The 14,912-nt window shown below is 45.8% G+C and overlaps 1 protein-coding gene and 2 long non-coding RNA genes across 7 annotated transcripts in view; 2 read left to right on the top strand and 1 right to left on the bottom strand.

The window, feature by feature from the left end:
• Nucleotides 1–14,912, top strand: part of BANK1 (B cell scaffold protein with ankyrin repeats 1) — a 1,061,267-nt gene that overhangs the window by 922,125 nt on the left and 124,230 nt on the right. The gene's annotated exons all lie outside the window — the stretch shown is intronic.
• On the bottom strand, nucleotides 4,767–5,825 carry LOC142311882 (uncharacterized). Its single transcript, XR_012754312.1, has 2 exons — nucleotides 5,551–5,825; nucleotides 4,767–5,200 (listed from the first exon to the last, which is right to left on the bottom strand). It is a non-coding gene; the product is annotated as an uncharacterized LOC142311882 (long non-coding RNA).
• LOC142311867 (uncharacterized) lies at nucleotides 5,746–7,438 on the top strand. Of its 5 annotated transcripts, none has more exons than XR_012754309.1 (4): nucleotides 5,746–5,830; nucleotides 5,905–5,976; nucleotides 6,180–6,654; nucleotides 7,005–7,438. It is a non-coding gene; the product is annotated as an uncharacterized LOC142311867 (long non-coding RNA). The 5 variants fall into 5 exon arrangements; XR_012754310.1 differs by having other exon boundaries at nucleotides 5,905–6,307; nucleotides 6,389–6,654; XR_012754308.1 differs by having other exon boundaries at nucleotides 5,905–6,495; nucleotides 6,578–6,654.

Genomic DNA, 14,912 nt, shown 5'->3' with positions numbered 1-14,912 from the left:
AGCTGTGTGTAGGGCTAGAACAGCAAGGTCAGCGACGGCGGTGACTGTCCGGAGTGGGACAGTTCGGAAGTTCCTGGAAGGACCCCGTTGGCTGTGTGCCCGGTGGTCTGGAGCAGTGTTCCGAAGGACAGTCAGCACCAGGGCAGGGGCCTCTCGGACCCCGGCAAGGCTAGGAGTCGCCCAATTTGCCGAATCCGTCAGTGACGGGGACGCAGATCCCCCAACAACCAAAGTCCCGATTGACGGCAACAGCCCGACCATTAACGGGGAGACACCGCCACCGCCAAGGCACCAGTTTCCCCAGGGCCAGTGCCTGCGGGCAAAGTGTAGAGCTCCTCCGGCCCAGATTGCAGCCGGGGAGCGGGTAACCGGAGGGAATCCACCGATACCACGAGATCACACAGGTGCAAGGAAGAGAGAAGTCACCGCCACCTACCGGGAGTGCAGGTGCAGCCGTCTGTGGGACCGTCCTACCAGCCGTTGGTTTACCGTACAAACTGTGTCCGTGTCAGGCTGAGTGAGTACCATAGTGCCGCAAGGCACAGCGCTGCCCCCGCGTCCCTGCGCCCTCCAGGCCCTACACCTTGCATCTCTTCACCGGGCCCCGGGATCACCACCCCCTACCCACGGAGGGGCAACACAACACCTGGCTGCTCCCATCACCATCCCCGGGACCCCCACACTGAGCAGCGGTGGTGCCATCACCACAACCGTGGGTGGCGTCACGAACTATAATCCCAACAAACACCCCCTTTTCACTCACGGGCGAGGAGTGTCGCTCGAGACACCCCGGGATCCGGCCCGCAGCTCGAGCCACCAGGAGCAACTGCCGGACCCGAGCAGAAGGGGTGAGCGCGGTGTGCTGACACCCTCCTCCCCGCCCGCGACAAAGCCATACGGCTGAAGGCTGGTATTCTCAGGATGGGGAGCTCCACATTATGGGGAGCCCCCCAGCCTAACAATATCAGTCAGCAGCCGCCCAGAATTGCCGCATACATTATATGCGACAGTTCTGGGAATGTACCCGGCTCTTCCCGATTTACCCTAGTGCGTTGGCAAATCGGGGTAATAAGGAGTTAATGGCAGCCCATAGCTGCCACTAAATCCTAGATTAATCATGTCAGGCGTCTCCCTGAGATTCCTTCCATGATTAATCTGTAAATTACAGTTAAAAAACACACACACCCGAAAAATCCTTTATTAGAAATAAAAAACACTAACAAAGTCCCTCATCACCAATTTATTAACCCCGACAAACCCTCCATGTCCGGCGTACTCCACAGTCCTCCAGCGTCGCATCCAGCTGTGCTGCATGAAGGTGACAGGAGCTGCAGAATACACCGCCGGCCGAGACCGCGCACGCGCGGGCACACTAACGTCCAGAAGTGGTGGAAGTTGCTGATGGGAAAACAGTGTCGTGACGGACCCGTGGATGAAGTGTTTACAGCGCCTGAAAGAGAAGGAGACAAAAATAAGGACCAATGTACGATACGGAGAGGCCCTATACGGGAGGAAAAAAAATATAAGGTTAAGACTAATACATAATGAATGAACAGAAAGATCGACAAAGAGATTGTGAAAATTGAAACAATTATTATTAAATGAAATGTTTAATAGAAAACCTCATATTCACGGTTCAATCCCAACGGCTCTAATGTCTGTAGCGTATATATCCAATACGCTTCGCGTTCCTTTAACCTCTGTACCCTATTCCCACCTCTCCTGGGTGCTAAGACCTGTTCTAGAACCTGGTAGCGTAATTGTGCTACAGTATGACCAGCCTGTATGAAGTGGGCAGGAATGGGTAGGAGTGTCTGTTTGCACCTAATTGTCGATTTATGTTTGCTAATGCGGTCTCGGATATGTTGGGTGGTCTCCCCAACATACCCGAGACCGCAGGGACATTTGATTAGGTAGATCACAAAAGATGAATCACATGTAAAAAAATCTTTGATTTGAAAAATCCGCCCTGTCCGGGGATGGGTGAAAGTATTGCCTTTAGTAATGTTCGAACATTGTATACAGTGTAGACACGGAAAGTTCCCAGAACGAGCCGTCTGTAGTGTCAACTGTCTTTTTTCTCTCTTTGGTGAGCCAATGTCCGCCCGTACCAATGTATCCCTCAAGTTTCTTGGACGCTTGTTACAGAACAGGGGTCTATTATTAAATTCCGGAATGTTCGGATATGCTGTGCCCAAAAGTGGCCAGTGTTTAAGTATGGAACCCCTCACCTGAGCCTGAAAAGGGTGGTAGGTAGCTACAAACGGTACCCTAGAGCCGGATTGTGGACTGTGTGGTCTGGTAGTGGGTTGTGGTGCGGCAATGTGCTGGGGATAGCCCCTCGCGATGAATTTATTACTCATTTCAGCCATACGTCTGTCTCTTACAAGGGGATCGGACACTATCCGTTCAACTCGTTTCAACTGGGATGTTGGGAGGGCCCGCTTCATGTGACTGGGATGAGAACTGGTAAAATGCAACAAACTATTCTTGTCCGTGGGTTTGGTGTATAGATCGGTAGAAATGACTCCGCTAGGGGACTTCACAATAAGTACATCCAAAAAATTGATTTCATGTGTGTCTGAATGTAGAGTGAAACTCAAGTTGGGAAGACAGCTATTAAGATCTGAATAGAATGTGTTCAAGCTGGAAGAGTCACCGCGCCAAATCATAAATATATCATCTATGTATCGTCGCCATGTGATGACATGTGATGAGAACATTGGATGGGGATAAACAAAGGTGTCCTCAAAGTGCGCCATGAAAATGTTGGCATAAGGGGGCGCTACGTTCGATCCCATCGCGGTCCCTTGTACCTGCATGTAATACTGATCTTGAAACAAGAAGAAATTGTTATGTAACACTATGGTTAGAAGATCAATGACCAATTTTCTCTGTTGAATAGATAGTGTGTCCTGTTGTTCCAAGAACGAATCGACAGCCTCGATGCCTTGTGTGTGATTAATGCTCGTGTAGAGACTTGTCACATCGAGAGTGACCAAAATGTCATCGCCGAGGATGTCATTGGTTGTCCTAAGGAATTTTAGGAAGTCATTGGTGTCCTTAATGTATGATCTAATAAGTGGTACAAAAGGATTTAAAATTCGTTCAAGTGTGATGGCCAAGGGTGACAAAATGGAATCCGTGGAGGCCACAATGGGCCGTCCCGGTGGTGTGTTCAGATTCTTATGAATTTTAGGTAAAGTGTAGAACACTGGTGTTATGGGGGATTCTTTGACCAAAAATTCAGACAGCTTTTTATCAATGGTACCAAGACCCACATGTTCCTTAATCATATTTCCAATGAGTTCCCTAATCCTGGGTGTAGGATCACGCGGAATGGGCTGGTATGTGGTGTTGTCAGCGAGCTGACCCTGTATCTCAGATATATAGTAACTCCTATCCATCACCACTATAGCACCACCTTTGTCCGCTGGTTTGATAATTAATTTATGATTACTCTTAAGACCTTCAATGGCTTGAGACTCTATTGGTGTGAGATTATGACGAACCCTTAGATGACCACTCCTGACATCATGTATAACCTCCTTGATGTCGGAGTTGACAAGACCAATAAAAGTCTCAACAGGATGATGGGTCTTAGGTGGTTGAAATGTACTTCGTGTCATTAAATTCAAATCCTTAAGGTGAAACATACCAGGGGTAGCTAAATGTGCCGCCTGATCACCGGCGTCTAAGGACTGGAAATGTGTCTTGAGTCTGAGGGACCGAAAGAACCTTCGGAGTTCCTGGTCCAGGGTGAATTCATTGAAGGAGGGTGTGGGGCAAAAGGAGAGACCCTTTTGTAATACCTGGGACTCCGTGGGGGACAAATGATAGGAGGAGATATTGTAAAGGATGTTGGTCCTACCTGAGAGCGGGTCGTGACCTTGTATGGGGCACCTTGGTTTCCTTTTCCCACGCCTCGTCTTTCCCTTTGAGGGCGTCTTGATCCTAAAAAAGAAGATGAAGAGGGCCCCCGGGACTGGCTATGATCACTATCGGAACTTGTGGAACCCTGATATGAGGCATGATATGGTTGTCGACGATCATGTGGCTCCATGAAGCGCCATTTATATACCCGATTTCTGGAATAGTCATCCTGATCCCTGATATATTTGGATCTTTTTCTATCCTGTAAAGTTTTCTTGAAGTCCATCATGGAGTCCTGGGTCCGTGTTTTCATTGTATTCCATTCAGCCGTTGGAAGAGTATTAGATAATTGTTCCTCAATGCTTCGAATGCTCTCATTGACATCCCGGAGTTCCTGTTGCAAGAAATCGATGGTAAGAATAATAATATCCATGGAGCACTTGTTTAGTATGCCCTCAAACTTGTCACAGTAGGTGGTGTTGTCTGCAAACAGAGTAGGACGAAGGGGGACTCGTAGGCCACGGGGTATTCTTTTAGCTTTATGGTACTCCGCCAAAGTGATGGAGTGTAAATCAAAGGCAATCTGTTTGCGAAGAATTTTCTCGTAATCCCTTGATCTTGACTCCTCAGCCGGGACTGTCAAAAAACTGTTAGGAGTGGTAACCTTAGCCAATATGGAAGAGGTTTCCTCCTCATTAAATGAAAGGGTGGAAAAAGACATCTTGAATAGAAGAAAATGATATCAGAAAGAGGAGCCCAGACTGAAAAAAAGTCAATAGTAAGCAATAGAGTCTGGCTCACTCAAATGTGATTGGTGCCTCCAAGAAAAAAACTTCAGCAATCCAAAATTAATAAGCTCGGGCACACAGAAAAGCAAGAGTCTGAAACGATGCTTCTTTTAGAATTTCAGTAGACTTTTTTTATTATTGATGCAAAGGACTAAACAAAAAACTGACGTTTCGGCCTGCACATCTAGGCCTTCCTCAGAGACAATCTATAGTACAATTTTTACAGAAGAGAAAACAAAATTAGAACATGTACACGTATACATACAATAAACAAATATCATAATGTAAGGTATTACATGCTAGCATCAATAAGCCTAATCTGTACTGATACTAGAAAAACGGATAGTAACGCAAAAAACAATATCATAGAAGAAATATTACGAACAAGGATGCAAATGGCACAGAGAAGGTTCACAATAATGAAAACCCTCCTAACACAGGTAGTATAGCATACGTTAAGGCATACCTAGATGGAAAGTAGAGAAGCTATGCAACTGAGTCACTGCTCAAAACGAAACCGTCATATAAGATGCGAAAGCCTAGAAATAGACACATGTAAATCAACAAAAAAAACAAAAACAGCCTAGGCTGAAGAATCAAGGGAAAACTTTAGAACACAGGTGCAGACACCTACGTGGCAAATAGAAGTGAAAAAGCACATCCTATTAACCCAGAGTGGGAAGCAAAAGGGAAAGAGCCGAGAATGTAACCTAATTAGAATAAGGACTAAAATAGAGAGAAAGAGAATACAAAGAACAGTAACAAAATCGAAGGTAAGAGAAAAAGAAGGGAAAAGAAAGAGAGATAAACAGAAAAAGAGGAGAAAAAGAAAAAGAAAAAGAAAAATGAGAGTGCTGTATTGTACAGATGGAAACAAATGCTCAGGTACCTTTGTAAACATCAAACGCTGTAATACGTTAAACCTCGTTAATTTATAAATACCAGCGGGGGTCAGTGTATATAGTACTACAAAAAGAAATGTAACAATTATACATGATGTCAAGTTACCGCCCCTATAAGATAAGACAAGTATGAGATTCATACATACCCACTGGAGGTGTGTGGAATGACAAAAGTGTCACGTCCTCCATTAAAAGGCCTCGTTTCCCCTCACCATGTGCACCGCAGGACACATACCGGCATTCACATTGGAGTTTCTCCGGCACCAGGTACTGACCGTTCCTCTCCTAGTACTCTTGCTGTCATCTGGTCTCTCATCTTGCTTTGTGCTTTATTCTTATAGGAACCTATTCTGTTCCCATTATCGTATTTCCTGCTTCAGGATTGACCGTTTGCATTGTATAATAGGATCAAGGTTTGTCTTCTGTTACCAGACCTCCTTCTTTATATGACAGTGAGTCAGTTAATATACATTTACTCCCACAGATCTATTTGTAGATCCATAGCCCACTAGCACTAGGCATTGAGCATTTTTGGGCATTGGCCCTATCTCTATAGGAGGACAATGTATTTCCTTTCTGTTCTATGACATTGAGCGGTATGTGTTTTACCTTTCAGGTGTATAATCTCCCTATGGTATAAGGCCATTATTAGTGGATTGAGTCTGCCTACACACATTTAGACTATACCAAGGGGCACCATACGGGCCATACTTACAGTTTTGTCATTGTATACACCTTCAATAGGTATGCATAAACTTCATACTTGTCACATCTTGTAAGAGTGATATCTTGACATTGTGCATAACAGATACATTTCCTTTTTAGTACTGTACACACTGATCCCTGCTGGTATTTATATACCACTGAGGTGTAACCTATTGCACGTGCTCGTGCCGTACTGACACTTTTGTCATTCCACACACCTCCAGTGGGTATGTATGAATCTCATACTTGTCTTATCTTATAGGGGCGGTAACTTGACATCATGTATAATTGTTACATTTCTTTTTGTAGTACTATATACACTGACCCCCGCTGGTATTTATAAATTAACGAGGTTTAACGTATTACAGCGTTTGATGTTTACAAAGGTACCTGAGCATTTGTTTCCATCTGTACAATACAGCACTCTCATTTTTCTTTTTCTTTTTCTTTTTCTCCTCTTTTTCTGTTTATCTCTCTTTCTTTTCCCTTCTTTTTCTCTTACCTTCGATTTTGTTACTGTTCTTTGTATTCTCTTTCTCTCTATTTTAGTCCTTATTCTAATTAGGTTACATTCTCGGCTCTTTCCCTTTTGCTTCCCACTCTGGGTTAATAGGATGTGCTTTTTCACTTCTATTTGCCACGTAGGTGTCTGCACCTGTGTTCTAAAGTTTTCCCTTGATTCTTCAGCCTAGGCTGTTTTTGTTTTTTTTGTTGATTTACATGTGTCTATTTCTAGGCTTTCGCATCTTATATGACGGTTTCGTTTTGAGCAGTGACTCAGTTGCATAGCTTCTCTACTTTCCATCTAGGTATGCCTTAACGTATGCTATACTACCTGTGTTAGGAGGGTTTTCATTATTGTGAACCTTCTCTGTGCCATTTGCATCCTTGTTCGTAATATTTCTTCTATGATATTGTTTTTTGCGTTACTATCCGTTTTTCTAGTATCAGTACAGATTAGGCTTATTGATGCTAGCATGTAATACCTTACATTATGATATTTGTTTATTGTATGTATACGTGTACATGTTCTAATTTTGTTTTCTCTTCTGTAAAAATTGTACTATAGATTGTCTCTGAGGAAGGCCTAGATGTGCAGGCCGAAACGTCAGTTTTTTGTTTAGTCCTTTGCATCAATAATAAAAAAAGTCTACTGAAATTCTAAAAGAAGCATCGTTTCAGACTCTTGCTTTTCTGTGTGCCCGAGCTTATTAATTTTGGATTGCTAAAGCTAAGAGGTTGACTTTATCCCTCTGTAAGCTCTTGGCTACCGAAATGCTGCCTTTCCGCCTGGTGGACACATAGGATTTTAGAGACCTTATGTCTGTCGCTGACCTTATGTCTGTCCACTCCCTGAGGAAGCAGCAGTGTGAAACGTGCGTTGGAGTGAGAGGCAGGGAGGCTGGTGTGCGATCCACCATGGCTACAGGTCTGTGAAAGGTTAAAGGGGCAGTTGTCTTTTTTGCAGTTATAGCATTTAACTATTGAAAGGTCAATCTATGACCGTACCATTGACTGCACTATTGACTGTATTATTGACATATATTATATAATTAATCTGGTCCCCATATATAGATTTAATTTATGTACCTGGTGTCCATGCTGGGTTGCACAGCCTGTCTTCCCTGCCTTTTGGTTTTATGTAGGTTTTAATTGTCTGCATATGTTTTTAATAAATAATTACCATTAATAAAAAACTCTTCTTATTGGATTTTTTTGTTATTGGGATATTTTGGTATAATACTGTTTTGTATATCCTGGTAGGATTAATTAATTGTGGATAAATCCGGTTAACCTTCTGATTTGGGTATATATAGACATCATGTCTACGCCTGCACTTTCCTCACAAAGCTGCATTTTTCCAGGGACACCCTACTTAACACCGTCTACACACAGCAGCCAGATCTCTGTCCCTCAGATGTGGACAAATAAAAGGCCATTTCCTGCGACCCATGACAAAGCTAAGAGGTTGACTTTATCCCTCTGTAAGCTCTTGGCTACCGAAATGCTGCCTTTCCGCCTGGTGGACACACAGGATTTTAGAGACCTTATGTCTGTCGCTGTGCCTCAGTACCAGATGCCCAGTCGCCACTACTTCTCTAAGAAAGGTGTGCCCGCGCTACACCAGCATGTCGCACACAACATCACGGATTCCTTGAGAAACTCTGTGTGTGAACGGGTGCATTTCACCACCGATACTTGGACCAGTAAGCATGGGCAGGGACGTTACATGTCGCTGACTGGGCACTGGGTAACTATGGTGATAGATGGTGAAGGGTCTGCTGCACAAGTCTTGCCGTCCCCATGACTTGTGTGTCAATCCTCTGTCTGTCCAAGTTCCGCCACTGCTTCTGCCTCCTCCACCTCATCTGTGTCCTCCACCTCCGCGCCAAGCCTGCCTGGTCAGGCCACCAGCGTTCGCACTGCGCAGAAGGAATCACGCACCCCTCATTACTATGCTGGCAGCAGAGCGCAACGGCATCAGGCGGTCTTTAGCTTGACATGCCTTGGAAACAGGAGTCACACAGCGGCTGAGTTGTGGGCAGCTCTGGAGACTGAGTTTAATAAATGGTTGTCTCCACTCAACCTGCAGCCTGGTAAGGCCGTGTGCGACAATGCTGCAAACCTGGGTGCGGCCCTTCGCCTGGGCAAGGTGACACACGTGCCTTGTATGGCTCACGTGTTGAACCTTGTTGTCCAGCAATTTTTAACACACTATCCCGGCCTAGATGGCCTTCTGACCAGGGCACGAAAACTGTCTGCTCACGTTCGCCGTTCAACCGCCGCAGCTGAGCGACTTGCATCGCTCCAGAAGTCTTTCGGCCTGCCGGTTCATCGCCTGAAATGCTATGTGCCGACACGCTGGAATTCGACTCTCCACATGTTACAGCGACTGTGGCAGCACCGCCGAGCCCTGGTGCAATACGTCATGATGTATAGCCTGGGCCAACAAGATGCAGAGGTGGGGCAGATCACCCTGATGGAGTGGTCTCAGATCAAGGACCTATGCACCCTTCTGCACAGTTTCGACATGGCGACGAATATGTTTAGCACTGACAATGCCATTATCAGCATGACAATTCCAGTCATTTACATGCTGGAGCACACGCTAAACACTATTCGGAGTCAGGGGGTGGGACAACAGGAAGGGGAGGAACTACAGGAGGAGTCATATGCGCAAGACACAACAACATCACCAAGGTCCAGACGTTCCATCATCACCAACGCGGCAGGCATGGGACCATGGGTGACAGAGATCAACAAGAGCGCATGGTAGCAGGCGAAATGTTGAGGAAGGTGCAGGACAACATGAAGAAATGGAGGACGAACTGTCCATGGACATGGAAGACTCAGCGGATGAGGGAGACCTTGGTCAAATTTCAGTTGAAAGAGGTTGGGGGGAGATGTCGGAGGAAGAAAGAACGGTTAGCACCTCTATGCCACAAACACAGCGTGGACTTGGTCCGCATGGCTGCGCAAGACACATGAGTGCCTTCTTGCTGCACTACCTCCAACATGACCCTCGTATTGTCAAAATTAGAAGTGATGATGACTACTGGCTTGCCACACTATTAGATCCCCGGTACAAGTCCAAATTTTGTGACATAATTACAGCCATAGAAAGGGACGCACGTATGCAGGAGTATCAGCAGAAGCTGTTACTCGATCTTAGCTCGGCTTTTCCACCAAACAACCGTGCAGGTGCAGGGAGTGAATCTCCCAGTTGTAACTTGACAAACATGGGACGGTCTCGTCATCTTCAACAGTCTACCGGTACCAGTAGCACCGTATCTGGTGCTGGTAACAGCAATTTTATGGAATCTTTTCATAATTTTTTTAGACCCTCCTTTGCAAGGCCACCAGAGACAACAAGTCTGACAAATAGTCAACGGCTGGAGAGGATGATACAGGAGTATCTCCAATTGAACATTGATGCCATGACTTTGCAAATGGAGCCTTGCTCATTTTGGGCTTCAAATCGTGAAAAATGGCCAGAGCTCTCAACTTACGCCTTGGAGATTTTGTCGTGTCCAGCTGCCAGCATTGTCTCTGAACGTGTCTTCAGTGCTGCTGGGTGTGTGCTGACAGATAAGCGCAGGCGTCTGTCCAGTGACAATGTGGACAGACTAACGTTCATCAAAATGAACAAGTCATGGATCCACAAGGAATTTACTACCCCTGTGTCATCCTGGGGAGAGTAAATGCTTGTGGATTTGGAATGTGCTTGATGCAAATCAAAACATCCTGTTTGCAACTAGGGCACAAGTGCTGCCACTGATGGGGTGTCTGTGTGGCCCAATTTTTTGAAAAAAAGGGATACTCCGCTTGGAGTAACCCTTGCTTACATTGTTTTTAAAAATGATCCAAGATGCACAGCGCTGGGATCAGCAAAGACTTAGCTACCTACCCCGGTGTCCTCCTGGGGACGGTTAAGTATGGCGTATTTTTGAATGTGCTTGATGCAAATCTAGCTGTGAAGTGTACAACTGGGGCACAAGTGCTGCCAATGAAGGGGTGAGTGTCTGTGTGGCCCAATTTTTGGAAAAAAGGGAGACTCCGCTTGGAGTAACCCTTGCTTGCCGTGTTTTTAAAAAGGAGCCAAGATGAACAGATCTGGGATCAGGAAAGCCTTAGCTACCTACCCCGGTGTCATCCTGGGGACGGTGAACGATGGCGTATTTTTGAATGTGCTTGATGCAAATCTAGCTGTGAAATGTACAACTGGGGCACAAGTGCTGCCACTGAATGGGTGGGTGTGTGTGGGGCCCAATTTTTGGAAAAAAATGAGATTCCGCTTGGAGTAACCCTTGCTTGCTGTGTTTTTAAAAAGGAGCTAACATGAACAGATCTGGGATCAGGAAAGACTTAGCTACCTACCCCGGTGTCATCCTGGGGACGGTGAAGGATGGCGTATTTTTGAATGTGCTTGATGCAAATCTAGCTGTGAAGTGTACAACTGGGGAACAAGTGCTGCCACTGAAGGGGTGAGTGTCTGTGTGGCCCAATTTTTGGAAAAAAGGGAGACTCCGCTTGGAGTAACCCTTGCTTGCTGTGTTTTTAAAAAGGAACCAAGATGAACAGATCTGGGATCAGGAAAGACTTAGCTACCTACCCCGGTGTCATCCTGGGGACGGTGAAGGATGGCGTATTTTTGAATGTGCTTGATGCAAATCTAGCTTTCAAATATACAACTGGGGCACAAGTGCTGCCACTGAATGGGTGGGTGTGTGTGGGGCCCAATATTTGGAAAAAAGGGAGACTCCGCTTGGAGTAACCCTTGCTTGCTGTGTTTTTTAAAAGGAGCCAAGATGAACAAGTCATGGTTCACCAAAGACTTAGCTACCTACCCCGGTGTCATCCTGGGGACGGTTAAGCATGGCGAATTTTTGAATGTGCTTGATGCAAATCTATCTGTGAAATGTACAACTGGGGCACAAGTGCTGCCACTGAATGGGTGGGTGTGCGTGGGGCCCAATTTTTGGAAAAAAGGGAGACTCCGCTTGGAGTAACCCTTGCTTGCCGTGTTTTTAAAAAGGAGCCAAGATGAACAGATCTGGGATCAGGAAAGACTTAACTACCTACCCCGGTGTCATCCTGGGGACGGTAAAGGATGGCGTATTTTTGAATGTTCTTGATGCAAATCTAGCTGTGAAATATACAACTGGGGCACAAGTGCTGCCACTGAATGAATGGGTGTGTGTGGGGAACAATATTTGGAAAAAAGGGAGACTCCGCTTGGAGTAACCCTTGCTTGCTGTGTTTTTTAAAAGGAGCCAAGATGAACAAGTCATGGTTCACCAAAGACTTAGCTACCTACCCCGGTGTCATCCTGGGGACGGTTAAGAATGGAGTATTTTTGAATGTGCTTGATGCAAATCTAGCTGTGAAATGTACAACTGGGGCACAAGTGCTGCCACTGAATGGGTGGGTGTCTGTGTGGCCCAATTTTTTGAAAAAAAAAGGGATACTCCGCTTGGAGTAACCCTTGCTTACATTGTTTTTAAAAATGATCCAAGATGAACAGATCTGGGATCAGGAAAGACTTAGCTACCTACCCCGGTGTCATCCTGGGGACGGTGAAGGATGGCGTATTTTTGAATGTGCTTGATGCAAATCTAGCTGTGAAATGTACAACTGGGGCACAAGTGCTGCCACTGAATGGGTGGTTGTGTGTGTGGGGCCCAATTTTTGGAAAAAAAGGGAGACTCCCCTTGGAGTAACACTTGCTTCCTGTGTTTTTTAAAAGGAGCCAAGATGAACAAGTCATGGTTCACCAAAGACTTAGCTATCTACCCCGGTGTCATCCTGGGGACGGTTAAGAATGGCATATTTTTGAATGTGCTTGATGCAAATCTAGCTGTGAAGTGTACAACTGGGGGACAAGTGCTGCCACTGAAGGGGTGAGTGTCTGTGTGGCCCAATTTTTGGAAAAAAGGGAGACTCCGCTTGGAGAAACCCTTGCTTGCTGTGTTTTTAAAAAGGAGCCAAGATGAACAGATCTGAGATCAGGAAAGAGATAGCTACCTACCCCAGTGTCATCCTGGGGACGGTTAAGAATGGCGTATTTTTGAATGTGCTTGATGCAAATCTAGCTGTGAAGTGTACAACTGGGGGACAAGTGCTGCCACTAAAGGAGTGAGTGTCTGTGTGGCCCAATTTTTGGAAAAAAGGGAGACTCCGCTTGGAGTTACCCTTGCTTGCTGTGTTTTTAAAAAGGAGCCAAGATGAACAGATCTGGGATCAGGAAAGACTTAGCTACCTACCCCGGTGTCATCCTGGGGACGGTGAAGGATGGCGTATTTTTGAATGTGCTTGATGCAAATCTAGCTGTGAAATATACAACTGGGGCACAAGTGCTGCCACTGAATGGGTGGGTGTGTGTGGGGCCCAATATTTGGAAAAAAGGGAGACTCCGCTTGGAATAACCCTTGCTTGCTGTGTTTTTTAAAAGGAGCCAAGATGAACAAGTCATGGTTCACCAAAGACTAAGCTACCTACCCCGGTGTCATCCTGGGGACGGTTAAGAATGGTGTATTTTTGAATGTGCTTGATGCAAATCTAGCTCTGAAATGTACAAGTTGGGCACAAGTGCTGCCACTGAATGGGTGGGTGTCTGTGTGGCCCAATTTTTTGAAAAAAAAGGGATACTCCGCTTGGAGAAACCCTTGCTTACATTGTTTTTAAAAATGATCCAAGATGAACAGATCTGGGATCAGGAAAGACTTAGCTACCTACCCCGGTGTCATCCTGGGGACGGTGAAGGATGGCGTATTTTTGAATGTGCTTGATGCAAATCTAGCTGTGAAATGTACAACTGGGGCACAAGTGCTGCCACTGAATGGGTGGGTGTGTGTGGGGCCCAATTTTTGGAAAAAAGGGAGACTCCGCTTGGAGTAACCTTTGCTTGCTGTGTTTTTTAAAAGGAGCCAAGATGAACAAGTCATGGTTCACCAAAGACTTAGCTACCTACCCCGGTGTCATCCTGGGGACAGTTAAGAATGGCGTATTTTTGAATGTGATTGATGCAAATCTAGCTGTGAAATGTACAACTGGGGCACAAGTGCTGCCACTGAATGGGTGGGTGTGTGTGGGGCCCAATTTTTGGAAAAAAGGGAGACTCCGCTTGGAGTAACCCTTGCTTGCTGTGTTTTTAAAAAGGAGCCAAGATGACCAGATCTGGGATCAGGAAAGACTTAGCTACCTACCCCGGTGTCATCCTGGGGACGGTGAAGGATGGCGTATTTTTGAATGTGCTTGATGCAAATCAAAACTTCCTGTTTGCAACTAGGGCACAAAGGCTGCCACTGATGGGGTGTCTGTGTGGCCCAATTTTTTGAAAAAAAGGGATACTCCGCTTGGAGTAACCCTTGCTTGCCGTGTTTTTAAAAATGATCCAAGATGAAGAGATCTGGGATCAGGAAAGACTTAGCTAACTACCCCGGTGTCATCCTGGGGACGGTTAAGAATGGCGTATTTTTGAATGTGCTTGATGCAAATCTAGCTGTGAAATGTACAACTGGGGCACAAGTGCTGCCAATGAATGGGTGGGTGTGTGGGGCCCAATTTTTGGAAAAAAGGGAGACTCCGCTTGGAGTAACCCTTGCTTGCTGTGTTTTTAAAAAGGAGCCAAGATGAACAGATCTGGGATCAGGAAAGACTTAGCTACCTACCCCGGTGTCATCCTGGGGACAGTGAAGGATGGCGTATTTTTGAATGTGCTTGATGCAAATCTAGCTGGGAAGTGTACAACTGGGGCACAAGTGCTGCCACTGAAGGGGTGAGTGTCTGTGTGGCCCAATTTTTGGAAAAAAGGGAGACTTCGCTTGGAGTAACCCTTGCTTGCCGTGTTTTTAAAAAGCAGCCAAGATGAACAGATCTGGGATCAGGAAAGACTTAGCTACCTACCCCGGTGTCATCCTGGGGACGGTGAAGGATGGCGTATTTTTGAATGTGCTTGATGCAAATCTAGCTGTGAAGTGTACAACTGGGGCACAAGTGCTGCCACTGAAGGGGTGAGTGTCTGTGTGGCTCAATTTTTGGAAAAAAGGGAGACTCCGCTTGGAGTAACCCTTGCTTGCTGTGTTTTTGAAAAGGAGCCAAGATGAACAGATCTGGGATCAGGAAAGACTTAGCTACCTACCCC

This window comes from Anomaloglossus baeobatrachus, chromosome 1, assembly GCF_048569485.1.
Source record: "Anomaloglossus baeobatrachus isolate aAnoBae1 chromosome 1, aAnoBae1.hap1, whole genome shotgun sequence".
NCBI classification, from domain to species: domain Eukaryota; kingdom Metazoa; phylum Chordata; class Amphibia; order Anura; family Aromobatidae; genus Anomaloglossus; species Anomaloglossus baeobatrachus.
This window is presented reverse-complemented; position numbering and strand designations above follow the sequence as displayed.